Source organism: Pteropus vampyrus, unplaced genomic scaffold, assembly GCF_000151845.1.
Source record: "Pteropus vampyrus isolate Shadow unplaced genomic scaffold, Pvam_2.0 Scaffold14, whole genome shotgun sequence".
NCBI classification, from domain to species: Eukaryota; Metazoa; Chordata; class Mammalia; order Chiroptera; family Pteropodidae; genus Pteropus; species Pteropus vampyrus.
In genome coordinates this window covers 9710182-9727766 of record NW_011888795.1, presented here as the reverse complement: position 1 = coordinate 9727766, position 17585 = coordinate 9710182, and the positions used below count along the sequence as shown (strand labels likewise).

The 17585-nt window shown below is 34.9% G+C and overlaps 1 long non-coding RNA gene across 1 annotated transcript; it reads left to right on the top strand.

Annotated features, from left to right (window-relative positions):
- Positions 1-160: 160 nt before the first annotated feature.
- On the top strand, positions 161-13955 carry LOC111733459. The gene is made up of 3 exons (XR_002778003.1): positions 161-242; positions 13114-13120; positions 13945-13955. It is a non-coding gene; the product is annotated as an uncharacterized LOC111733459 (long non-coding RNA).
- Positions 13956-17585: the final 3630 nt, after the last annotated feature.

Below are 17585 nucleotides of genomic sequence, written 5' to 3'. Positions count from 1 at the left end.
GAATATGCTGATATGTAGATATAGAAAATAAATTGATGGTTGCTTAGGACTCAGTGGGGAAAGGGGCAGGTGAATGAAGAATGACTGCTAATGGGTATAGGATTTGGGGGGAGATGATAAAAATGTTCTAAAATTGGACTGTGGTGATGATTACATAACTCTGTAACTATACTAAAAACCTTTGAATTTTATGGTTTAAATGGGTGAATTTTATGGTATGTAAATTATATCTCAAAAAAGGTGTTAAACAATAAAAAAAATAAATAACCCCCCCACAAAAAATTCTCTCTGTCTACCACTTCCCTCTTGCTTATTCTCTCATCCACTGCTCCCCACTGCCATTTCCCTGACTCTCTGATTCCTGGATCCATATTTTCATCTTTTATCAGTGTCTTCCCTTATCCTCCACCATTGATGATTCACGAGGGGCTCATGGACCTCAGCTCTCCACTCACCTGTCAGCTCTTCCTGCTTCCTTGATGTTAACATCAGTACAGCTTCAGCTCAGAAAGAGCTTCTGCCATCTCTAACTATACAAAACCCTCACTGCCAGACCAGTTCACAGCTCCTTGATAAAAGATGGGGATTCAGACATTACACCTAAGATGAGTAGTTCCCAGAGCCTTGGACTATTTCACATGGGGATGAAGAAGGGTGGGGAAGTGCAATTAAAAGCAACAGCCCTGCTTCACTTTCTGCAACTGAAGATGAAATACAGGGCTAGGGTAGCTGATAACCTCTACTGGTCAGCTGACAGGTGGAGCTCATGTACATGCAGCATGTCATTGGGCTTAAATGAGAGTGCAGATTAGTGGTGACCAGAGGGAAAGGGGGGAGGGAGGAGACAGATAAGGGTAAAGGGGGTCAAATATATGGTGACGGAAGGAAATTTAACTTTGGGTGGTAAACACAATGCAATATACATATGATGTATTATTGAATTGTACACTTGAAATCTATATAATTTTATTAATCAATGTCATCCCAATAAATTTAATAATAAATAGTGTTATTTATATTTTTAAAAAATAAGAATGCCAGTCATCTGGTCCCAAGAACAGCAGAATGGAATGAATGAATAAGTGAAGCATTCACTTATTCACTTATCCAATCTTTACTAAGTTTTTACATATATACTAAACACTTTTTCTAAGTGCTGAGGAAATGGTAATGAATAAGACAGGCAGGAAGAGACTGATTTTCTAAAGTGACCTAAATAAGATGATTTCATATACTGATAATTGTTCTGAAGAAAATAAAACAGGGCAATAGGACTGAGAATGACCCACAAATTAACCAGATATGCTAGGAAGGCCTCTCTAAGAAAGCGACATTTGTGCCAGCCCGGAAACAAATGATAAGGATGACATATGCCCTGGGGTGCCATATTGGTGTACCCATAAGAGAAGTTGGGATGAAACATAATAGGTACTACATTTATAGAAGAGATCTGGTAGCCAGAATCTTTGAATGAGCAAGGCGAGAAATTGGAGGGAGAGTCTTCTGTTGGTTATTTTGTTGCTATTACATAATATTTAAGAATTGTGAGGGTAAGCATTTCTAATCTACTTAAAGGGTTTAGAATAGTATCTTTCAAATAGTTTTGATCACATAATATATTTTACTAACCCATGCATACGGTCTCGCTCAAAAAAGAAGTGGTGATAATACAGAATTGAAAAACAACAAAATTAAAAGTTGCAACAAACATTGCTAGAAGTACATATGGATTTGCTTACTATATCCTACGTAAGAGAATATGAGTTTGCATGTGTCTTTTTAGTTATAGAATAATGCCCCAAAATTTTAAATAGGTAATATTCTTATTACACTTATCTTGATATTATATTACAAGTTATTTAGCTTGTACTCTGAAAGTACATTACCATGTCATGTCACTACACAACCAGATTTGGGGGGAATTTATATATACCCACTTTAACAATAAGAAATAGAGACTCAAACCACAAAGCAAAACTACTTTTGATGAAAATATGTATCACAACATCCTGAAGAGGAAGTCAAACAATTCAGGTGTCATTGACGAGATGATGGGTAATGAAACAAAGCTAGCAGTTTATTACTAAAAAGCATAAGTAGTAGCTTGACCATTTCAGGTCAATGCTGCTGATGCACTGATAATAAAAGCCCTCGAAATTGAGAAAATTCCAGTAGTCCCCATGTCTGCCTGCAAACAGGAGCGTTGTGACTTTCCCAGAGGCTCTGGGGTCTTAGTAGAATGCCAGATTGGAATACTGAGGATGTTCAGGTAACATGCAAATTTTAGCTTACAAATGCCTTATTTTAGCAATCTTGAATTAGCATGTCCTTAGTGACAAGTAAAACTGAAAGGAAATCCTGAAGAAAGGACTTGGATTTGTTAGCCCTTCGGGAGGCCCTCACCATCCTCAGGTGGGAACCCTGCTCAGGACCCTCTGGGATCGTTTATGACCTTAGAACCTTAGGATGTGCAAAAGAGCATACTATGTATAGTGTACCTACATTATCCATGTTTTCCTGATGAAAATTTGGACACATTGCCAGACTTTTTTTCTGATTTTTAAAGTCAATTATAGGAACAGCCTTATAAAAACCTGTAAATAAAATTGCATTCATAGACTTAGTGAGTTGCCTTTATCATAAAACAAAGTTACATGAAAATAAATATGAACATTGCAAAGGAAACAAAGAACACATCAACTAACATGTACCTGTAATTTTCATCATTGATCTACTATTGAAGTGGATGAGTTGGTGAACTATTATTCTATTTGTCCTTGTTGAGCAAGAACTCTGCTTGTTTAACTATTAATGGGTCTGCAGTTAAATGGAGACATGATGACTTCTACAGTTTTCCTAAAAAGTTTAGGTCCTTCCTTGGCTTGGACGTAGAAGTTATTTTAATAAAAATAGCCATCATTTACTGAGTACCTCCTATATGCCAAGCCTGTTAAATTCATTATCTCATTTGATCCTCACAACAGTTCTATGAAGTGGATATTAACATTATTCCCAGTTAACAGATAAGAACATCAAAGTAGAAAGAAGATTCTTCAAGAGAATCAAACAGCAAGTAAATGGTAGAACTATTTTGAACCCAATTTTGTCTAACTCTTAATCTTATGTTTTAACACATCTAGGTCATTGCCAAAGAATGCAGAAATAATAATTCTTGAATATGAAAAACTAGGCATTGGACTATGAATCCAGAATTATCTCTGTCAAAGGACTCTCCCATCTCATTCTATTTGATAACTCTTAAACTCAAGGTGTTAGCTTTCACTGGGGCCACCATCAGCATTTGGACTTTGCAGAGCTTCATGATTTCCTTGCCTTTCACTGGGACCCTCAGAAACTGGCTTGTTCACACATATACAAATGAATGCATGTATAACTGCTGAAATCTGAATAAGCTCTATGGAGTATACTGCTTAAAGATAATTTTCAGAAAAAAAGCAAAATCATGACTCTCATACAAATATAAAAACAAATATATATTAAAGAATTGATTGAAGTCATAGGATATGACAGAACCAGGCAGCTGTTAAAACTGGTTCAAAGGATAAGTAAAAAAAAAAACCCACAAATTTATATGGAATCGTATTGAATGTATTGAATTGTAAAGAGAGGCAATTTTTCCACAGGAGGAAGAAAGTCTACTGAACTCTACAGGACAAGATAGAGTTTGGATACTGAAGATATTGAACTTTTATCTAAGCCCTGTATTCCCAAAAAATAGCGATGAATAAGAAATCTCCTCAGTCTTTTGCTTTTTGAAATCCTCATCCTTTTGTGTTCCAGGAAATGGCTGACTGCAAAGAACTGCCTTTTCCCATATGACTTAGATAAGACCTACCATCCACTCTTTCTCATGACTTCCATAGGACTCAACAAATGCCTTCCTTGTTTACCTATAACAAAGCCTAACACTAACTTTTCCCCTAATTTCTGAATCTGCTGACAAGACTAGACGTAGATCCTCTAACTCCTGGTTCTTTGTCACATGAACTATTAACTGAGATTAAAATTTTTTACCCTCTAAAACTGTCTGGACACGGAGGTAAAAATTTCCCATTCAACTGACTGAGATCACCCCTATTACAAAACAATCCCAACTGTAAATAACTTGTCTACTTCTCACTTCAGAAAAAAAAGTCTCCTATAACTTGTCTACTTCTCACTTCAGAAAAAAAAGTCTAAGGCAAAACCACCCTGCCAAGGTTCTCTGAACTACGGAGTTGGGTGATGTTCCTATTGCAATAGGCTGAATAAAATTAACCTTCTTAATAGTTTGATCTTTGTCTTTGACATTATCTATCAGTTACCTGCAGTTTTAAAAGAGCTGCAACATAGTTCAAAGACAAAGAACAGGGCTAGAAGCAGACAACTGAGAAAAGTTTCTATAGACAATGCATAGTATCTCATTGAAGTACAAATATTTTTTCTATAATCTTCTCCCTTTTGATCAAAAATAATCTCAAAGGAAGATTATTCTTCATTATGAAATGAGGCTGGTCTCATAACATTAAGCTTCACTATTTACATTGGTGCAACAAGAGTGGTAATTTGCCATTTAAGCCTTCTTAAGTTTGCTTTGCTAAAAGTTTTCAAAAACTCAAATTTGACTTTTAAAATCTTCTTGAGGCTAGGTAGCCACACCAAGAACTCACCACCAGGGTTCACCTGTCGGACCCATTGGGTGAATTCCTCTCTTCTTCAAGTCCCCCCAAATATCCTACACTTCCTGGGTCTGGCAGAAAGGGATCTTACCCACCTAGAAGGTGGAAACTCTATAAGCGGGATACCAGCCAATTTTCTTGGAAGAATTTGTAAGCATTGGCTCCACAAATTTGACCTTAGTTCCATAGAAGTGTCTGACCATATTTGATTAAATGAGTGACATTCTTAACTATAACATTCCAGGCAATGCCTTGCTTGCATAACCAATGTTTCCTACTATGCCCTGGTTCAAGGGAAGGCAGACTCTTATTAAATCTATCCCAATAACTATATTGTTATGAAAACATTATAATTATATTGTCATGAAATTAAGACCATTCGGTAAGAGTTTCCAAATTTTGGAGGGATCAGGCAAGGAGAATGGTATCACTTACAAATGTTTCATTTCAGTTTATAAAAGCAGAGTCTTAAAAAAAGCAGTTGTAATATAACTCATAAGTTGTTATGAGTTATGGATAGCTTAAGAGGAAAGATAAAAGGGCTTTGTTAAATATCCAGAAAATAGAATATTACAAAAACATCAACAATAGTTCAAACAAAAACCGTAATCATCCCTTATTGGTTCATTCAGTCTTATGTAATTAATTCTTATTCCACTGGGTCTTGGGCTAGCAGTTTCATAAACCCATTGGCTTCTCAACAAAAGTTCTAGAAATCCTGACTCATTCCACTAGTATGGGTTCAAAGTTGTTTAAATGATGCCATCAGAAGCCTACACCATGAAGTATTTGGCATAGTTCTTTTCCACAGAATTTTGAGACATTCTTTTGTTGAAGACAAAGCACTCTGGCCTGCAGTTGATTGTCAGATTTTCAAGAAAAAACTATCTGGAGATGATGAAATATTTTAAATGGCTGTAGTTCACTTTACTAGCTTCTTACTGATAATTTTCAAAAGTGAAAGATCTGATAAAAATCTATTACAAAACTATGAAGATAACAAGGAGATTTGGTTGTTTCTGTGGCATGCAAAGTGAGATGATGAAGTCAACCCCTAAAAAAGTTTTGAACAAAATAATTATAAGCATTATGATTAACTATTTTCAAGAAGACACATCTAATTTATAAAAACAGATGAACATAAGCTTTACAAAGAAAAAATATTGAGACATAACATACAATCATCCTGACTTTATATATCATGAATATAACTAAGCTTGTTATAAGACTATACCAGGAACATATCAAGAATATCATGTAAAGAGATTCAGTAAGTCTTGTGTAACTCCTAAACACCTGTTTATGAGTTATATTAATTAAACTACAGTTTAACTATATCTGTATGTTAATTAAACTTCCGTTAAACAACAGATCAGTGATATGAATTCCAAGTCGAAACGTGGAAGATGCTAGGTTCAAATTTTAAAAGAAAAATGTAATCATAGTTATATTAAAAAGAAATAATGACTGAAATTATGACCAAAGGCTCCAACTACATGACTAAGAGCTCTGCTGCCCTCTCCTGGAGGCGAACACCCCATGGTTCAGTTCTGGCTCAAAGGAAAGAGGACACACGCAGAACTTCTAGACTTACTTTTGCTTTTTCTTCCTTCCTTCCTCTCTGGCTTAGCAGACCAGGGGAGGAGCTTACAAGGGGTTACAGAGCCTAACAGTAGTAATACTGCCCCAAAAGAGAAAATATAATTTTAGCATTAAGATCACCTTTTCTGGAGCCAGACGACCTGGGTTCGCCTTCCAGCTCTGCTTCTTACTAGCTCTGTGACCTTGACAAATTTCTTAGCATCCCTTAGCCTCTGTTTCCTCATCTAAAGAGTAGGGAGACTAACAGTTCTAGCTTTATAAGGTTAATTTGAGGATTAATTCTTACAAATGTTGTGGAACCACGCACTAAGTAAATGTTAGCTGTTATTACAAAATGAAAAAAAAGCAAAAATATATAAACTTAAATGTTTAATAACAAGTGTTTTAATTTAGAAATGAGCTAAACATCCAATAAATATTCATTAATGCAATTTAGTCTCAATGTAGAGTTTTAGGTTACCTAAACTTTTTAGAAATCGTCTTCAAGCAGACATACTACAAAACACATTTGAAATTAAATTTTCGATAACATAAAATAATAAAATAATTACTGTCAGAATAATTAATCAGTTTGGTTAAACACAAATCTATATTTTTTCATAATCTTAAAAATTAAATAGAATACTAGCTTATTTAATCAGTAAATCTGCACGGATTTGGAAGGACATACTCAAGTAGAATACAAATATGAGCTTGTAGTATACTTAATACTGACAAATCAAAGAAAATAGCACTTTTTAACTTTTTATTAAACCAGATTAGTTAAACCAGTCTCGTTTGCAAAAAATTTGCCTAAGTCACATGAACTTGAATTCTTAAAACAATTCAGTATCAGTTTCTATTTTTTTCCCCCCTCTTTAATCTCTCCCACCTCTTCCACTTCTGACCTACGGTTGTTGCCATCTCCCCTTAAGAACTGGATCTCTGAAGGCAGGGCGTCTCCTCCCCAGCACTGAGCCAGTGTGCACCCTGGGCGGTGTACCCAGGGCCCGGCCTGTGACTCCACCTGGGGCAGGAAACAAGGACCTTCTGCGTGTAAAGCAGACTTACTAATCACTACACTATGGAGCCACTGTATTAGTTTCTATAAGAATACTTTTTAAATCACGTATGTGGAAAGTATTAGAAGTTCAATTTCCTTATTCCTGAAATGTTGAGAAATATTCATTTCATATAATTACTTATTTATTTCTATAAGCCAATCAGAACACAGCTCCTTAAAGAGAATTTATGATTGAATTTATTAATGTCATCTGGAAGTAGAATATATTTCACTTTCACACCAGAAGAGGTAAAAGTCTTTCTGAATTATAGATGTAAAGACAGACAAACAAACACAGATGGAAAGAACTTAGAGCTTAAATTATAAAATTTTAGTTATAGGTTGAGTCCAGAGAATTACAAAACTCAGTGGTCCACACGAAAGAGCTGTTCTATCCCCAGTGGATATGAATTTTTCACTGATTTGAACTGAAAATAGACATACACAGACAGAAGAGACTAACAAACCAGAATCTCTCTCATTTTCCATCTAGCAGGGACAAAGTATCTATAAACTATCAATCCATTTACAGAAATTATCAAACGGTCAGACCATAAAACCAAATTTCCAATGAGGAATAACTTATCTGGTAAAACAAATCACAAACAAGTTGAGTAGAAAGCAAAATTAAAATTGGAAAAATAAAGTCAGCAAAGTTTATTGCCTCTTTGGATTCCCCTCTGGGAACCAAGAAAAGATGTGCCTAGGTTTATGCAGCCCATGAGGTAAACAAAGGTTACCTGGTTCTGTCAGGTGAAGTTGTTAGGCATCTTGGTGGAACTTCCAAAACTATTAAAAGATAATTTTAGGAAAAATAAAATCATGACTCTCATACAGATATAAAAGTGAACATGTTAAGGTTTTTATTTTCCTCATATGGTATTAGGGAACCAAGCATATGTTGTAACTGGTCCAAGGGAAAAATCGAAAGAGCATAAATTTATAAGCAGTAAACGAACATTTAGATGAATTTCAAATAGAGACAAAATTGATTTTTCCACAGGGTGGGAGGAAATTAATTATATCTTTACCTCCACAGGAAAAAATTCACATATTTATCTGTTATCTACAACTTCCTAAGAGTTGCAAAATAGCTAAAGGACAAGAAACAGTGCTGGAATCTGATAGCCCTGAAGGGTATGCTATAGCTGATTATTATTTTCCATTGAAACACAAATTTTTTTTCTACAACTAGTATTTATTCATTACCTACTTTGTGCCAGGCATTGTGCTAAATGCTTCACAAGCTTATCTCATTTAATATTCACAGTAACCTTGAGAAGTAGGTACTATTATTGAGAACATTTTGCAGACTGGGAAACTAAGGTTTAGACAGATTAAGAAAAACATACCAGGAAGACCTTTTCTTCTCTTTCTTATAACTTTAATTGCTTTTATCTCTTATACAAAAAGGCACTTAAAAAAACTTTACCGAGATATATTTTATATATCATAAAATTTGCCTATTTCAAGTGTATAATTCAGTGATTTTTAGTAACCATTTACTGCGATGCAACCATTACCATAAATCAGTTTTAGAACATTTTCATTCCCCCCAACAAAGAAATCCCTCTTGCCATTTACAATTGTTCCAAGTTCCATATTCAGATCCAAAAAATTACTAATCTATTTTCTGTCTTTATGGATTTATCTTATCTGAACATTGCATATAAATAGAACGATATAGTGTTTTTGAAGTTCATCCATGATGTACTATGTGTCAGTAGTTCATTTCTTTTAATTGGTGAATAGTATTCCATTGTATGAATATATTACATTTTGTCTAGTCATTCACCAGTTGATGGACATTTAGGTTGCTTTCAGATTTGGGCTATTATAAATAATGTTGCTATGAATACCCATGTGCAAGTCTTTCTGTGGATATATGTTTTAATCTCTGTGGACAGTTAACTAAAAGTAGAATTGCTGGATTGTATTGTGGATTTTTGCTTAACTTTTCGAGGAACTTCCAAACTGTTTTTCAAAGTGGTTTCACCACTTTACAATCTCACCAGTACGAGGTTTCCAACTTCTCCATATCCTTGCACACATTGGTTATTGTCTGTCTCATTTATTGTAACCGTTCTAGTGGGTATAAAATGGTCTTAATTTGCATATCCCTGATGACTAATAACATTGGGCATCTTTTTATGTATGTAAGTTACATATACCATATTTACACAATACTTCTACAGGGGTTTGAGACAGTACCCATAATCAAACACATTTATATTTCTGCAGAATAAAAACATATATACTGAATGAATAATCACACTATGAGGAATAAATACAGATCATAAATAGCTTCATGTTACTTTAGGTTAGTTTGTGCTGCTAAATCAGTTCACCCCAAACCAACCAAAATTTTTTCTATTTTCAGAACTTTCTAAATTCCAGAATTGTGGATTAAGACTTGGGGACATATTTATAACAATGTAAGAATTGAATTGGCTACCTGACAGTGTTCAGATTTTTTGACTTTCAATTAAATACTTATTAATTTTGATTTTTTCTTTTTCTTTTTATATTTTAGTGCCAATAACTTTTTCCTGAATCTCAAATATTTGATAGGCCACTAGAAGTCTCTCAGGCTCTTTGCACCGTCTCCAGAGCTTTATAGATTAGATAACCCTGGGTTTATGTGAAAGAGAGAAAGGACTCAGAAACAAGGACAAATACGAAGGAGCAGCATGAACTTGCAAGAATAGTATAGGAATGTTAATGGCCAGAATATGTTAGTGCTTGAGAATAATGCTGAAATGAGGAAGGAGAACATTTATTCAGTACCTATGAAATGTCCATCACTGAGCTAACATTTTTCACTTGTCCGTTGATAGATGAATGAATAAAGAAGGTGTGGAACATATACACAAAGAAATATTACTCAGCTATAAAAAAAAACTTGCCATTTACAACAACATGGATGGACCTAGAGGGCATTATGCTAACTGAAATAAGTTGGGTAGAGAAAGACAAATACCACATGATTTCACTTATATGTGGAATCTAAAAGACAAAATAAACAAACAAAACAGAAACAAGCTTATAGATACAAAGAACAAACTGATAATTTCAAGATGGGAAGTGGTTGGGGAAGATGGGTGAAAAGGCGAAAGGGATTAAGAAGTACAAATTGGCAGTTTCAAAATAGTCAAGAGGATGTAAAATAGAGCATAGGGAATATAATCAATAATGTTGTTAATAACTATGTATGGTGTCAGATGGGCACTAGGTTTAGCAGGATGATTACTTCATAAGTTATACAAATGTCTAATCACTATGGTGTACACTGGAAACTAATATAAAATTGTATGGCACTATAATTGAAAAATTAAGAAATATTTTTTTAAAGAAGTGTTTTTAATTTCCAAATGTATGGGTTTTTAAAATTATTTTTGTTATTGATTCCCAACTTAATCACGCCGAAGTTAGAAAACATGTTTTGAGTTAATGCCTATCAAACTTTAATGTGCACATGAATTCCCTAGGCCTCTTGTCAAAATGCAGACTCTGGCTCAGGCAGTCTGGAGCGGGGTCTGAGCTTCTACATTTCTAACAGGCTTTCAAGTGATGCTGCTGCTCTGTGGACCCTACTTTTCAAGGAAAGGGCCTATATAATACAAATTCTTTAAAATCTGTTGATTTGTGTTTTGTATAGTTAATATTCACAAACGTTGCACAGGCATTTGGAAATAATGTATACTATCCAATTATTGGGTGCAGTGTTCTATATAAATCCATTAGATCAATATGGTTGTAATATTTGTCTTCTATATTCTTAATTTATCTGATCTATCAAATACCGAGAGAAATATATTTGAAATATCTTGCTATGATAGTGGATTTATCAATTGTTTCTTATAGTTTTGTCAATTTTTACTTCAAATGTTTTGAAGCTTCATTTTTAGGTGCACAGAATTTGAAATTTTATCTTCCTGGTAAATTAAAGCTTTATCATTAGAAAGAGACCATTTCAATTTTTAGCAAAGCTTACCAGCAGATTTGTCTGGGACAGCATTTGCCTGATACATCTTTTTTTCTTTCAGTTTTTCTGAGTCCTTATGTTTTAGGTGCATTTCTTGTAAATAGTATATTGTTGAATTTTATTTTTTGGTTCAGTCTTTTCATGAATACTAAAAAGATTTTGGAATGTTTTCATTCTAATCATTTCCTTTCTGGCTTACATATCTAAGTAATTTAGTACTTTCTTCAACCCCCCAATTTAGACATTGATTTATTATATATCATCAGTATTTGTTTAGGCTTACACATTTACAATTTTTTTTACTAGACCTTCCACTTTGCACCTCAGATTTTTGTTCTGGAATTTTCTCCTCTGCTTGAGGTATCTCTTTTGATAGTGCTGTTCAATATGCTATTCAAAATGGTGGCAATATTCTATATCTAGTCACTAGCCACGTGTGCTTATGAACCACTTGAAATGTGGTGAATATGACTAAATTACTGAATTTTTAATTATATATAATTTTAATTTTAATGGTCATATGTAGTTAGTGGGTACTGGACAGTATATCTTTAGAAGTCTCATTTGTAAGAGTTTTCTGGTGACCAATTTTCTTAGTATTTTTTAATCTGAAAATTTATTTACTTTATCCATGTACTTTAAAGATAGTTTCTCTGAGAAGACAATTCTAGGTTAATAATATTTTCTCTTAACTATTTGAAGAAGTTACGCCATTCTCTTCTGGCTTCCCTTTTTGCTCTAGTGAAGTCCATTTAATTTTTATTCCCCTTTAAGAAATATGTATATACTTTCTCTCTGGTTGTTTTTAACTTTTTTTAACTTTTTTTATTTTTTTGTCTGTGGTATTTTGCAGTTCTTCCACTACAAGCACCACAGTGTTGCCAACATCCTCTGACCTACCAGACTCAGGATCTTCCTCTCCAGGCATTGGTGAAGCTCTGGTTATTTCTGCTGGTTGGTTCTTTAGGAGAGAGCTCCTACAACTGAACTCTTGGCTCTTAGTGATCTGCTTGTACAGTGACTAACCATTTCAGTCAGTGCTCAAACTGGTATAGTCCTGAGCAGCTGGTCATCCAACCTGCTTCTCCTCCTTCATACACAGCCCTCCCCATTCTAGAGCACACATGTTCCTTGGGGGAGGTTGGATAGAGTAGACCAGGCGCAGTGTCACACTGTTCTCTCAATCTCTGCTCCATGTAGATTCAAGACCCTGATATTCAGGCTGATACTTTTTTCCTCTTGGCAATGCTATCTTAGGAACCCTATTGGCTTTCTCCAGTCTAGCCCCATCTAGGAAGCTCAAGCTCTCTTTAAGAAGGATACTCTGTATACATCTGGATCTTACATATCCAAGTCAAATACTTTCCCACAGGGCTCCATGTACATCATTTATATGGCTGGACTCCTACTTTACAGTTTTGGAACACTCCATATTGAAAAGTACCTGAATGGTCTAAGACAATTGGTGAGTAGGTTGGTGCACAGCATAGCAATGACCTCTAGGGGGTGACGTTGTCTAACTCCACAGTCCACCCTGCAGCATCTTAACAAAGTCCAAAGTATTACTGTATATATGTTAGCGACGTTTTTTTCCTTAAGTTTTTGAGTGAAGTTTATTTTGAATAATTTCAACATGTTTTGATTGCACTATAGAGAAATTTTAAAGGATATTTTTCCTTAATTCTCAGTCTAGAAAACAAAGAGGGTTATTATAGATTATTATGTCTCTGGAGTCTAGGTATGTCTTCAGAGATAATAGTGAAGATTCCAGAAAAAAAAAAAAACCAGAATGAGAGAAAACTCAGAATTTTAGTTCTTCTTTCATTTCTTAGCAAGCTAGGATATGAACAGTAAAACTCAGTTATCCCATAGTGTATTTAGAAACTTCCACTTTCAGAACAACTCCAAACCCAAAAAAATATATATAACATTCATGGCAGGGAACAATCAGCAATCAGTTCTGATCACTAAGAAACAACTGAACCTAGTTGAAAAGCATGAAAGGCCCTAAGATCTATGTTCCAAGTGCTCTGATCAATCGGTTTGATGCATGCAATCACCAGAGCCCTGACTCTTTAGCAATGCCTAGAAAAGATCAGATCATATATTAAGAGTGCCCGGAAAAGGAGATATCTACCACTATTTTGACATCTTTATAGGTTGAACCTAGAGAGGAAAAAAGTGCCATTTACAAGTTAGAAGAAAACATAAGAGGAAAGCTTCATGACATTGGATTTGACAAGATTTCTTGGGTATGACACCAAAAGTACCAGCAACAAAATAAAAAATGGATAAGTTGGATTTCATCAAAATTTAAAACTTTTGTGTAGCAAACACTATTAACAGAGTAAAAAGGCAACCTAGAGAATTGGAAAAAATATTTAGAAATCATATATCTGAGATTGATATGAGATTGATATACAGAATATATAAAGAATTCTTACAACTCAACAACCAAAAAAAAGTTGGGGGGCAAAAGGCTTAAATAAACCTTTCTCCAAAGGCATTATACAAATAGCCAATAAGCCATGAAAAGATGCTCAATGTAACTAGTCATTAGAGAAATGCAAATAAAAATCAAAATGAGATGCAACTTCATACCCATTAGGATGGCTATTATAAAATTTTTAAAAAAGAAAATAGCAAGTGTTGATGAGAATGTGGAGAAATTGAAACCCATGTGCATTGTTGGTGGGAATGTAAAGTGGTACAGCCACTGTGCAAAATGTATGACAATTCCTCAAAAAACTAAACATAGAATTACCATATGATCCAGCAATTCTACTTCTGGATATATACCCAAAATAAGTGAAAGCGAGAACTCAAACAGATATTTATACAACCAAGTTCACAATAGTTTAAACATGGAAGTAACCCAAGTGTGTTCATTGATGGGTAAATGGATAAGCAAAATGTGGTGTGTACATATAATAGAATGTTATTCAGCCTTAAAAAGAAAGAAAATTCTGACATATGCTACAACATGTATAAGCCTTGAAGATGTTATGCAAAGTTAAATAAACTTGTCACAAAAGAACAAATGTTATATGATTCCACGTATATAAGGTTTCTAGAGTAGTCAGATTCATAGAGACATATAGTAGAGTGGTGGTTGCCTGGGGCTGGGAGGAGAAGGAAATGGGAGTTATTGTTTAATAGGTACAGAGTTTAAGTTTTGCAACATAAAAAGAGTTCTGTGGATAGATGGTAGTGATGATAGCACTACAATGTGAACATTTAATGTCACTTACCTGTACACTTAAAAATGGTTAAGACAGTAAATTTTATGTTTTGTGTATTTTACTACAATTAAAAAACAAAACCAAAAACATGAGCCTCAGCTTGGGAGAGCTCGAAATTACTTTTATTTATTTGTCTAAAGCCAATGACTAGCAACAACTCACTGACTAGCAACAACCAGTCATTCATTCAGCAAATAGTTCTTGAGCATCTGCCATGTGTCAGGTACCTACCCCTCCCCCCGACACCTGGGATACAGCAGCAAATAAAACAGACAGAAAGCCCTGATTTTCACAGAGTTTACATTCTAGACTGATTGATATTCAAGACTCATTTTGAAACCTTAAATCTCATATATTAATTTATAAAAAGAACCAGAACTCAGAGTTGGCCAAAGAAATAAAACTGGTCTTTTAACATATGAAAAGATGTTCAACCCCAGTCAAAATAAGAGAAATGCAAATTAAAACTACACTTTTTTCCCCTCTGGATTAGCAGGAAGTCCAAACTGTTGACAACACACTCTGTTAGTGAAGCTGTGGGGAAACAGGCACTCTCATACATTGCTGGTATAAGGGCAAAATGGCACATTTTCCATGGACAGCAATTAAGTAATAACACCATGAGCAATTAAGCCTCATCAGACTTCCCAGTGAGTTTAACAGCATATCCCCTGCCATGGGAATTGTATCTAACTTGAACCAGTCACTCTACTTTAAGAAGAGATTCTAAGAAGTAAATGCAAATATATAAAGACATCAATAGAAGGATGCTTGTTGCAGCATTATTAGTAATAGCAAAAACTACAAAAAAAAAATACAAATGTTTATCAATTGAGAAATGGTTGGATAAATAATGGTATATTCATACTACAGAATAGAATCATTGAAAATAGCTAGGTTTGCCTACATTCCACTATATATTAAATAAAAATTAAGTTGCAGACAAAAATGTATCATCATAATAATAGCTAATATTTAATTGTGTTGACAATGTGTCAAAAGGTATTCTAAGGACTTTTCACATGTTATCCCATTTAATCCTCGCAACAACCTTATGAAATTAGGTGCTGTTATGATCTTATTTCAAAGATAAGGAAGTCCAGGCATAGAGAGATTAAACATCTAGTAAATGACTATAGCCTGGAATGGAAACTAGACACTCTGGCTCTAGAGTACCAGCATACAATCATATAGTCTCTAAACACAAGTCTATGTTTAAATATGTGTATATGGTTTATGTGTGTTTAGGCATATACTATAGTTATAGACCTAAATATATAAACTTAAGGGGGAAATGGAAAGAATACCCACCAAATTATTAATATGGTTATAACTCTAGGGGTTGAGTAGGATGAAAAAAGTAGGGAAAGGAATTTTTATATCTTTATGTGGTTCGTGTGTGTGATTATGTATTGGTAGTTTTCAATATCTTTCCAGTAAGTTTTTTCCCCCAATTTTTTTTTTATTGTGGTAAAATATACATAACATAAAATTTACCATTTTAATCATTTTTAAGTGAACAATTCAGTGACATTCTGTACCCAGCCTCTGGCAACCACTGTCTCTCTATATGAATCTGACCACTCTAGATACCTCATATAAGTGGAATTATACAATATTTGCCTTTTTGTGAGTAGTTTATTTAATTTGGCATAATGTCCTTGTTTCATCCATGTTGTATCATATGTTAAAATTTCCTTCCTTTTGAAGGCTGATAATATTCTATTGTGTGTATATACCATATTTTGCTTATCTGTTCATCTTTCAGTGGGCACTTGGATTGCTTCCATGTTTTAGCTGCTGTAAATAATGCTGCTATGAACATGAATGTACAAGTATCGGTTTGAGTCCCTGCCTTCCCTTATTTTGGGTGTATACTCAGAAATGGAATTGCCAGATCATGCGGTAATTCTATGTTTAATATTTTGAAGAATCATCATACTGTTTTCCACAGCACCTGAATCATTTTATATTCCCACCCACGATGCACGACGGTTCCAATTTCTGCACATCCTCACTAATACTTGATATTTTCTTGATATTTGATAGTAGCCATCTTACTGGGTATGAGGTAATATCTCATTGTAGTTTTGATTTGTAATTCCCTAATGATTAGTGATGTTAAGCATTTTTCATGTGCTTATTGGCCATTTGTATATCTTTTTTGGTAAAATGTCTGTTCAGGTCCTTTGCCCATTTTTGTTTGTTCTTTTTTTGCTATTGTTGTTATTGATTCAAGTAAGTTTTGAAACAAAAAAATTAACAAGTTGAGAGAGAAAGATTCTCCTTGAGACCCATCCACTGAAACCTTATCTAATCTGCTACCTGTCAGAATGAGGCCTGGATTTACCACTCACCACTTTCAAAGGTCTCAGGAGTCATTTTAAATTATCCACAATTGTACGTACCTACTTTCCACTCCCCTCACCACTCCCATCTGTACGTCTACCCCACCCTTCCCTGCACACGCACCCACAGACAAATCATTAGTCCCGCTTAATCATCCTTTTTTTCCTCTCTCTTTCTGTCTGTGGGTTTGCTAGACCGTCAAACACCATCCTCTACAATGTACATTCATTCAATTGAAAACTTTTACTAAAATGCCTCTTCCTTTCCTTCTCCAGGCTAAATTTTCCAAAATTCTTAAGAAATGGTTTTCTCTCAGCTCTATCATTAACTAATAGAGGGAAGAAATTACAAACTCTTGGTTCCACAAGGAGGAGAACTTAGTACTAGTCAAACCGCAACCGCCACATAGAAACGTCAGCCTTTCCAACTCCAAATCCCGACGTGAAAGGCAGGCATGGGTGGAAGGAAAAGTTTGCTGAAACTCGGCAGGATCAGCCGATCTGGAATTCAGACAGTTCTCCTGCAGGAAGTGCGCTGTGCTTTGCTGGAAAGCTTCTTGATTACCAAATGACGCCCAAGCTGCTTTGCCTCTCTTCCACCGCGTCGCAGGGGCCCGCACTTCCACAGGCTTGATTTACTCCCTGCAGCTAGCGCCTCTTTCCCCAAATCGGGCTGCGCCTCTAGAG